The sequence below is a fragment of the Diabrotica virgifera genome, chromosome 6 (assembly GCF_917563875.1).
Source record: "Diabrotica virgifera virgifera chromosome 6, PGI_DIABVI_V3a".
Classification (NCBI taxonomy): domain Eukaryota; kingdom Metazoa; phylum Arthropoda; class Insecta; order Coleoptera; family Chrysomelidae; genus Diabrotica; species Diabrotica virgifera.
Genome location: NC_065448.1, coordinates 242447430 through 242458096, shown reverse-complemented (window position 1 = coordinate 242458096; position 10667 = coordinate 242447430).

Below are 10667 nucleotides of genomic sequence, written 5' to 3'. Positions count from 1 at the left end.
TTTGAATGATTTTTAGACCGCTCGTCATCGGAAAAAATCTGTAAAACCGTGAAATTTTGAGAACCAATTGAAAATTTGGATTTAGGTAGTAATTATAACCTTTGTTAAAATCTACCCTATGCCGAAGTGCGCTTTTCCCCTGGGGGTGAAAACAACCACATCTAGAGGATGGAATTTTTTAAATCAAAATAACTATGGAAATCTATCAAGTGACCCATTCTGAGGAAATTTTATTCTATAATTTTTTTTGCAGAATTGAGACTTTCCAAGTTATTTGCGATTGAAACTATGAATTTTTCATTAAAAGAACTCACGTTTTATAACGGTTTTTCATGAATAACTTACAAAAATTTAATTTTATAGAAAAAATCATTAAGAACAAAATTGTGGCTAATAAAAAAACAAAGATAATTGCGTCAGAAAGACTTAGGTAAACCTAATAACGACTGAGTTATTGCTCTTTAAAGGATGATTATTTTCGAAGAACCTCGAAATGGAGAACTTTCAATCTCAAATAGCTCAAATGCGGTGCAATTTTTTGGGAAAACTTAGTAGACCTCTTTTAAAGCTCATTAATAAATCTTTTAAATAAGCTCTGACAAAAGTTTTTTGCATAAGAACTAACTGACTTATGACGAAAATAAAGTCGGTCTCTGCTTTTTTCTTCTTGAAATGTAAAAATTAAACCCTCGTCGTTACAATCCTAACAGAAAATAATAGCTTTCTACTTGAAATTATTTCTATTTAAGTATAATTGATACGATCCATGTGATTTGACCGGTTTTAAATGCTTAATTTAGAAAAAATAGTTGATTAAATCGAAAATTACATATTTAAATTAAAAAAAGTGCATTTATTAAATAAATCTAAAAGTATTCATGATACAAAAACAAGAAAAAAATCTTAATTTTCAGTAAAGGAAATTTTATAATAATTAATATTTGAAACATTTTTTCATATTATTAACACTTTCAGATTTATTTAAGAAAAATGCACTTTTTTTAAATTTTAAAAATGTCATTTTCGATTTAATCAACTATTTTTTTTAAACTAATCATTCCAAACCGGTCAAATCACATGTATCGTATCAACTATACCTAAATAAAGATAATTTCAAGTGGAAATATATTCATTTCTATTAGGATTGTAACGACGAGGGTTTAATTTTTACATTTCAAAAAGAAAGAAACAGAGAGCGGCTATATTTTCGTTATAAGTCAGTCAGCTCTTATGCAAAAAACGTTTTTCAGACCTTGTTTGAAAGGAATTTTAATAAACTTTAAAATATGTCTGTCTAATTTTCCCAAAAAATTGCACGAAATTCGAGTTATTTGAGATGAAAGGTACTCCATTTCGATGTTCTTCGAAAATAATCATCCTTAAAAGAGCAATACCTCAGTCGTTATTGGGTTTACATAGGTCTTTCAGACGCGAATCTCTTTATTTTTTGATTAGCTACAATTTTGTCCTTAATGTTTTTTTCTACAAAATTAATTTTTTTTAAGTTGTTCATAAAAAACCGTTATAAAACGTGCGTTTGTTCAATGAAAAATGCATAGTTTCAATCGCAAACAACTTGAAAAGTGTTAATTTGGCAAAAAAAAATTATAAAACAAAATTTACTCAAAATTGGTCACTCTATCGATTTCCATAGTCATTTTGATTAAAAAATTTTCATCTCCTAGATGGGGTTCTTTTCACCCCCAGGGCAAAAGAGCACTTTGGCATAGGGTAGATTTTGATAAAGGTTTTAATTACTACCTAAATCCAAATTTTCATGGAAATCGACTTTGCTTCTCAAAATTCCACGAGAAAATGGCTATTGATTGGACTATTTTAGGCCGAATATCTCAGTCGCTAGGATGTTTGACTTCCACGCAAAAGGCCGAGGATCGAATCCAAGCGCGCGCCGGCGAGAATATCTAGACATTTTTAAAAATGTCTACGGTTGCCTCAGCCTGAACAAAATGAGTACCTTAAGTAAAACCATTGGGGCCATTCAGTAGAAATCAAATATAGGATAGAGAAAGCATGATTTGCATTTCAAAAAATGGCTAAGCTATTCAAATGTCATGATTTATTAATACCTTTAAAAATCAGGTTACTACAAAGTATATATTCTCTATACTCTTGTACAAAGTTAAGTCGTGGACTCTCACAGACGCCACCTGCAAGAAAATTGAGGCTTTCTCGTCTAATGCGGAAGATATCTTATACCGACCACGTTACTAATCGGGTGTTTTGTTAAGAATACAAAAAGGAAAAGAGCTGTTAATCACAATAAAAATAGCCAAAATCGAATACCTCGGTTACATCATGAGGAAACGCTAGAGATATGGACTGCTGCAACTAATGTTACAGGGAAAAGTAGAAGGAAAACGTGGATCAGAAAAGCGAGGGATTTCCTGGCTGAAAAATGTACCTACGTGGTTTAACATAAAAACCACAAATCTTTTCAAAGCAGCAGTGTGCAAAGTATATATTGCCATGATGGTGGCCAGCATCCGAAACGATTAGTAGGGTGGTTCGAAAAAAACTTTTTTTGAAGTTATACTTCTTTACGATGGAGAGTGAAATTTTATCACATGCCGGGTGCATGCGCACACAGACGTATTTCGTTGCTAATCTTTCAAACTTTCAAGATGTATGTATCAGCGCTGTCAGCGCAAATAAGTCATATTATATCATATAAAAGGATATATTAGTGTTAAGTAAATGTATTATTTATTATAATTTTTTTGTCTTTGGGTTTGTCTTCCTCGGGAATACGATATTTTATAATAATAGTAAGTATATTTTTAAAGTATTTTTGTATACTTCACTTGGTCAGTATGTATGAGAAATCTTGTAACCTGTCAAAGCAGAAGGGATATAGCTCAGTGGTAGAGCGTGTGACCGGAGATCAAGAGGTCCCGGGTTCAAATCCCGGACGATTCATATTTTTTTTATATTTTTGGTATCGTTTAAATAAAAATTTTTTAAAAGTGGTAGGTAAAGAAAGTTAGTTTAATATTCAAATAAAATACAAATAACCTGTTAAGTATATTAATTTCTTTGAAATCATAATAATAGAAGTATAACTTCTTACGTGCGTACAAAGTACCTACACGCACATTCTTTTATTTTTATTTCAGATCGCTATAATAGTCCACAAAAGTTGCCATTGGTATAGACGTGAAAAATCACTAATTATTATTTTTTTATTAATTTGTCTTCCGGTCGCGCAATGCCATCTAAGTTAGCAAAAAATTGCGAAAAACCTTAATTTTTAATATTTTTTAAGCAGGCCAGATGGTTTTAATTGCGTTCCTATACCATGAATTAACTACTAAAGTACATAAAATCAATATACAGGGTGAGTCATGAGGAACTGTACATACTCCTACCTCGTATAGAGGCTCCTATGGGGAATAATAAATGACCATTAAAAAGTGTCTGCTCCCATTGTTTAATAATATACAGGGCGAGTTTCGCATTTTGACAGAAATTTGTATTCGTCATAATTTTTGAACGGTCAGATCGATGTGTCTCTTATTTTGGCCAATCGTTACAATATTATCACCTAATCAAATAATTTATTCAAACTAGAAAAAAATAAGGTCCGGCTTTAAAAAAATTAGTTCGTTTGGGTCTTAGAAAAAATTTCACCCTGTATACGCTTTTTGAAAACTCTAATATGAATTTTACAAATTAGATAAATAGGCAATTAAAATGGGATATTTATTTTTTTCCGCACACGATTACTTATTTTTTATAAAAAAATCAAATTTCACTATGAATTAAAAGTTTGGTAAAGTAAACCATGTATTTAAAAAAAAACTTTTATTACAAAAATTAATTTTTTTGTACAAATAAGTAATTTATGTTACCATCCAATCAACTGATTTATTCAAAATAGAGAAAAATCAGGTCCGGATTTAAAAAATTAGTTCGTTTTGGTCTTAGAAAAAATTTCACCCTGTATATGCTTTTTGAAAACTCTAATATGAATTTTACAAATAAGACAAATAGGCAATTAAAATGGCGTATTTATTTTTTTCCCCACACGATTACTTAATTTTTTATTAAAAAATCAAATTTGTCAAAATCGGAATTTTAACCTAAAAATGAAAAAAAAAAAAAAATGAACTCACGGTTTAACTCGCTACAACTCTGTTCCATTTTAATATTTTTTTTCTGAAATTTTTACAGCACATACCTCTTACCATTGTGAAGACTATGAAAATTGTTGTAGACTTTCAGTCTTGTTCTTGTAAAAGTTGCAAACTTGTAAATCGCAAAAATTAGGTGGAAAAATTTAAAATTTATCAATTTGATCACGTCTATGTTAAACTATAGAGTCCAAAAGAAGTGTTATGGGAAGTTTTAGATGTAGACGTGTTATAGAAAAAAAAAAAATGGTAAAACTTTTAATTTTAAGAAAAACGTTGTTTTTGTAAATTAATTTTTGGAAAAAAAGTTAATTTTTCTAAATCTATTCAAAAACTTTGCCAAACTTTTTATGCATAGTCAAATTTGATTTTTTAATAAAAAAATAAGTAATCGTGTGAAGAAAAAAATAAATATGCCGTTTTAATTGCCTATTTGTCTTATTTGTAAAATTCATATTAGAGTTTTCAAAAAACGTATATAAGGTGAAATTTTTCCTAAGACCCAAACAAACTAATTTTTTAAACCCGGGCCTGATTTTTTTCTAGTTTGAATAAATCAGTTGATTGGGTGATAACAAATTAAATATTTGTTCAAAAAAAATTCATTTTTGTAATAAAAGCTATTTTTATTTTAATCTATGGTTCACTTTACCAAACTTTTAATTATTTATAGTCAAATTTGATTTTTTTTTTATAAAAAATTAAGTAATCATGTAGGGAAAAAAATAAATATGCCATTTTAATTGCCTATTTGTCTAATTTGTAAAAATCATATTAGAGTTTTCAAAAAGCGTATACAGGGTGAAATTTTTTCTAAGACCAAAACGAACTTATTTTTTAAATCCGGGCCTGATTTTTTCTTGTTTGAATAAATCAGTTGATTGGTGGTAACATAAATTAAATATTTGTTCAAAAAAATAATTTTGGTAATAAAAGTTAATTTTGTTAAATCTATGGTTCACTTTACCAAACTTTTAATTCATAATCAAATTTGATTTTTTTATAAAAAATTAAGCAATCGTGTGCGGAAAAAAATAAATATGATATTTTAATTGCCTATTTGTCTAATTTGTAAAATTCATATTAGAGTTTTCAAAAAGCTTATACAGGGTGAAAGTTTGAATAAATCAGTTGATTAGGTGGCAATAGTGTAACGATTGACCAAAATAAGAGACACATCGATCTGACCGTTCAAAAATTATGAATAATAAAAATTTCTGTCAAAATGCGAAACTCGCCCTGTATATTATTAAACAATGGGAGCAGACACTTTTTAATGGTCATTTGTTATTCCCCATAGGGGCCTCTATACGAGGTAGGAGTACGTACAGTTCCTCATGACTCACCCTGTATATGCACTTATTATACATTTGTTTCATATCTTCCGGTCGCGCAACATAATACAAAATGAGTAAAATTAGTAGTTTTGGCAAAATTTCAAAGTTTGACTGTTTAGTACATTTTAATCATACGACTTTTATAGTTTAATTATATTACAATAATATATCTAAAATTCAAGCATATAAGATAAATTTGGATATTCAAGTGGGATTCGGTCGCGCAGCTTCGTCAAAAACAGCTGATTACCGAGATGCGAGGCGAAAGTGACGAATGCCAGTGAAGCGCGCGCAAGCCACAAATAGAGATACATATGGGAAGACCTCTACAATGGAGTATTTGACTTCGGATCCGGACAGATTGGTAAGGCCCTATACCTCGTCCAATTTACTTACCGTTGCACGTCATTCGCGCCATAGCCTGTGACACGATACCAACACGAAATATTTAGGCGGTGGGTGTGTTCTTTTTTAGAATCAAAATGATTCTAAAGGGGAACACACCTACCGCCTAGATATTTCGTGTTGGTATCGTGTCACAGGCTATGGCGCGGATGACGTGCAATGGTAAGTAAATTGGACGAGGTATACCTGATTGTGAACGACTACAAGTTATTGATTTTAATCCTAATGATTGTGAGATTACAAAAGTTGACAAGCGTATTCTTAGCAAGGACCAATAATTGTACTTGCTTGAGATATCAGAAGTAGTCAAGTCAGGACATTGTTCAGAAGACTTTGTAGTACGTGATCTTCAGTGGCGTAACAAACTTCGTCGGGGCCCCCCCGCAGAATTGGAAATGGGACCCCCTTTAAAAAATTACTAAATGCAACATGTGTATCAAATACCTATATGTGTTACAGTCCAGTAAATGAACGTAAAATATGGCGATACCGTGTAATTTTCAGTGTCACCACCGAAGTGGTCAACTCGAGACTCTTCGAGTTATTTATGAGTAAAAATGTTTATTGTTCAACAAAAAACCACGTTGTTAGGCGATTTTTCGCAAATAGTTTAAAGAGTAAGTATTTGATCGAATAGAATATTGTTAGCAAAAATGTATCTAGCTTATAAAAAAATAAAACAAAAATGAAGTCTATCGACCCAGTAAAAGAAAAGTTGTATCTCATGAAAAGTTTTTCATATTCGTCAAATTCCAAATCGAATATTTCAACGCGAAATAACCAAAAAATTAAATACTTTTCGGGGAAACTCATTAAAACTTTTTTAAAGTGTTTAAAAGAAGCTTTATTTTTTACAAAAGTTTCTAGCATCAAAACTAAGAAAGTTGCGCTTACAATACAGTTAGTTCCATTTTTTGGTAAAACAATTGTGAAAATTTCCCCCTATTTAGCACCCCAAACGGAACTAATTATTATCGCCTTATTACAAATTACTAAACTTTGTTATATAACCTGTAAGTTTCACCGGTTCAAAGTGCTTATTTTTAAAAGGGTTCTAGTTGAAAGGGCTTGAACGAGTCACTAATCACGAGTATATACAAATTTTAAACGGCCATATCTTAACCAATTTTTGTATTACAGAAAAACAAAATACAGCCAAAATATTTATAAAAGGAAGACCTACATTTCTTCACTCTTTGAGATTTTCGTATCACTAATACTTACTTTTAAAGTTATTTTTAAAAAAAGGCATTTTTTAGGCATACCCTGTATTATCAGTTAGAGTATATAATATTTATCATGTCTCATGATATGACCGAGGTATTCAAGTTTCCGTTTCTTAATTGTGAACGAGATTTCTTCTTGTTTTCCCATTCGGCGCAATACCTCTACGTTGGTGATGTGAGTCGTCCAGGATATTTTGAGGAAACTTCCGTACACCCACATTTCGAATGCCTCCAGCTTCCTCATTAATGTTTCTGTTATTGTCCAGGCCTCTGCGCCATATAGCAAGACTGGATATATTTACATAGCATTTTAGCAGCGATATTTTTAGTGGGAGAGCTATGTCGCAATAGGTGAATTTCTAATTTCTTCTATGCTTGGTGTCGGCATTTGTGTTTCTATCGTTTGCTGCTCTATATTGTCTTCATCAGTGACGTTCTAGATATTATGAAATTCTTCAATATTCAACCCATGTTTCAAGTATTTTATTTTCAGGATTAAGTATTTCTCCATTTTAATCTCCAATGAAATTAGGTATTCTTACTAAGAGCCAAGAAAGCTCTATAAAAATAAAGGATGTGAGAGTAAAACGAGGCGCAGAATTCGACACAGATCACAAACTAGTAATACCTCGGATGAAATTCCCCTTTATGTGGACCCAACAGAAACCGACCTTGGGAGATACTGACGAATCTACGACTCCGGCAATACCTGTCAATGTGTGCTCAATAAAAGAAAAGAAATTCAACATAAACTTATTAGAAGAAGACTCCATAAAAGACTTATACAAACGAAGATTGGACCAAAATCTAGAAGAGTTTAGGTATGAATCATTAGAACAGACTTACGAACACATAAAAACCTGCATAAAGACAGCAGCCCTAGAAGCTCTTGGAGAAAAAGATCAAAAATACACCCACCAAAATACAAAATTAAACGAAGACACACTGAAATGCATAAAAGAGAAGAAGGAACTATAAAATACCTGAACACAAAAAACTATGAGAACTTGGAACTCTACAGGGAAAAAAATAAAGAAGTAAAAAGAAAAGTAGCAAAAGAAAAAATGAAAGATGGGAAAAAACATGCACAGAAATAGAACAACACATAGAAGAAACGAGAAATTCAGAGTCATGGCGTATCTTAAAGTCACTCCAAAGAAATAAGACAGAGAAGGTCAAGCTCGGTCAAACCAAGAAAACGAGTAGCAAGAATACTATAAAAAATTGCTAACCGAAAGTCGCCCCCAATTCAAAGAAGTAGAAAGAGACGGAATAGAAATCTATACACATGACGAAATCGAATTAAGCCTAGCTGAGGTAAAACGAACGATCCAAACTCTAAAGAACAAAAAAGCAGAAGACCCCGGCGGATTACCAAATGAATTGATAAAGATCGGATCGGAAAAGCTATTCCGCATGATACACAACATGTTTGAGAGCAGTGGCGTAGCTAGCCCCACAGGGGCCCCATATCAAAGTTTGTCGCGGGACCCTTTTCCACGACTGATATGGAATGGTGCTAAAAAATGTTCAACAAAAGAAGCAAAATCGCTTGTATAGAATAGAATGGGAATATGCTTTATTGTCACAGAAAATTTTACAATTCTATGGACAAAGCTTACAAAGAGTTGAAAAAAAAACAATAACAAATACACTTTAGTGAAATTACATAAATCGTCAATATTATTATAAAATAAAAGATAATGAAATAAAACAAAACAATATATTGCAAAATTTAAATAAATTTCAAATTACATAATACAATCTTAGGAACCATGTAATAAGTTCTGCATATAACATCCAAAAATATAGATAATAATAAACTCTACGAAAAATAGATTTGAATTGTTGAGACTCATTGTTTGAAAACAGATTCAGTTTTTTCAAACCAAGGATGAATGGACATTGAAAATGAGTTTAAACACAGAAGCTCTGTTCTTATGGTATAACGGCGAGCGGACGGCAAGTAGATATATACCTAAATACAATTTATAGATAAAGAACAGCTTACACGAAAATATGCCCAAACAATACACACTATTACAAATATTCAAAGGTAAAGCTTCTTCTTCTTCTTCTTCTTCTTCTTCTTATAATAGGCCTCTTGGCCTGTTCCTTACAGATTTTGAGCTTGTATTCGTAGCTGTGATGTTGACTGCCAGCTATCTCGCCACCTTTGAAAGGGCCTTTCTATTGGTCTCTTGCCTGTTGGTTTCGAATCCTTGGCTATACGGGCTATTCTCTCGCTGTCCATTCTCGTCACATGCTGATTCCACTCTCGTCGTCTCTGTCTTCTCCACCGTACTATATCTTGTATGTTACAGAGATCTCTTATTCTGTCGTTCGGTATTCTGTCTCTCAGTGTTTTCCCAGTTATTGACCTCAACGTTCTCATTTCTGATGTTCAAAGGTAAAGCGATTACAAAAATTGCAATTTGGCATTATACATTATACAATGTCTAACACATAGCCAACGGTGAATGAATGGACAATGAAAGGTAGCTTGAAAACAAATAAGCTCTGTTGTTATGGAATAACGGCGAGCGGCAGAGAACATAAGATAGATAAATATAATTTATAGATAGATAGAGAATCCATTACACGAAAATGTCGATAACCAAACAATATACACTGTGTTAATAGTGAAATAATTGTTCAATTTTTTAAATGGAATTTTATATCGACATGCCACGCTGGGGCCCCTGAATGTCGGGGGCCCCGTATAATTGATATGGCTGATACGGCGGTAGCTACGCCTCTGTTTGAGAGAGCACTGAATGGAGAAGACTTACCGGCAGAATGGATTTAAGCATATATGACATCAATATATAAGAAATGAAATAGAAAAAACTGCGAAAACTATCGAGGAATCAGCATAATATCATCTATAGGCAGACTGTATGGAAAGACCATAAAGGAAAATTAGAAATATATATACAGGATAAAATCGGAGAAGACCAGGCAGGATTCACAGCGGGGAAAGCATGCTTGGATCACATCTACACGGTCAAACAACTAATAGAAAAACGAATGGCCAAAAATAGATCCGTCCATCTGGCATTTGTAGATCTTAAGAAGGCGTATGACTCGATACCTAGAACCAAGCTATTGGAAGCAATGGAAGACATCGAGGTCCCACGAAGATTAATAAAAGCAGTAAAAGCACTCTACAAAAATAACACAGTAGCTATCAAAATGGGCAATCGAATATGCAGTCCATTTAAGACGACAAAGGGACTACTACAGGGCTGCTCCACATCCCCACCCTATTCAAAATATTCCTGGAAAAGATCCTGAAACCATGGAAAAAAGTGCGAAGGAATGGGTATACCAGTAAGGAATGAGTATCTATATACCCTAAGTTTTGCTGACGACCAAATAGTGATCGCACGAAACGAAGATGACCTCAGTTTTATGATGAGGAAACTGGAACAGGAATATACAAAGAATGGGATGGAAATAAACCTAAAGAAACTGAATACCTAACAACGGAGAATACAGAAATAAAACAACTAGAAATAGACGAAGGTAAACAAATCAGAGGAGCA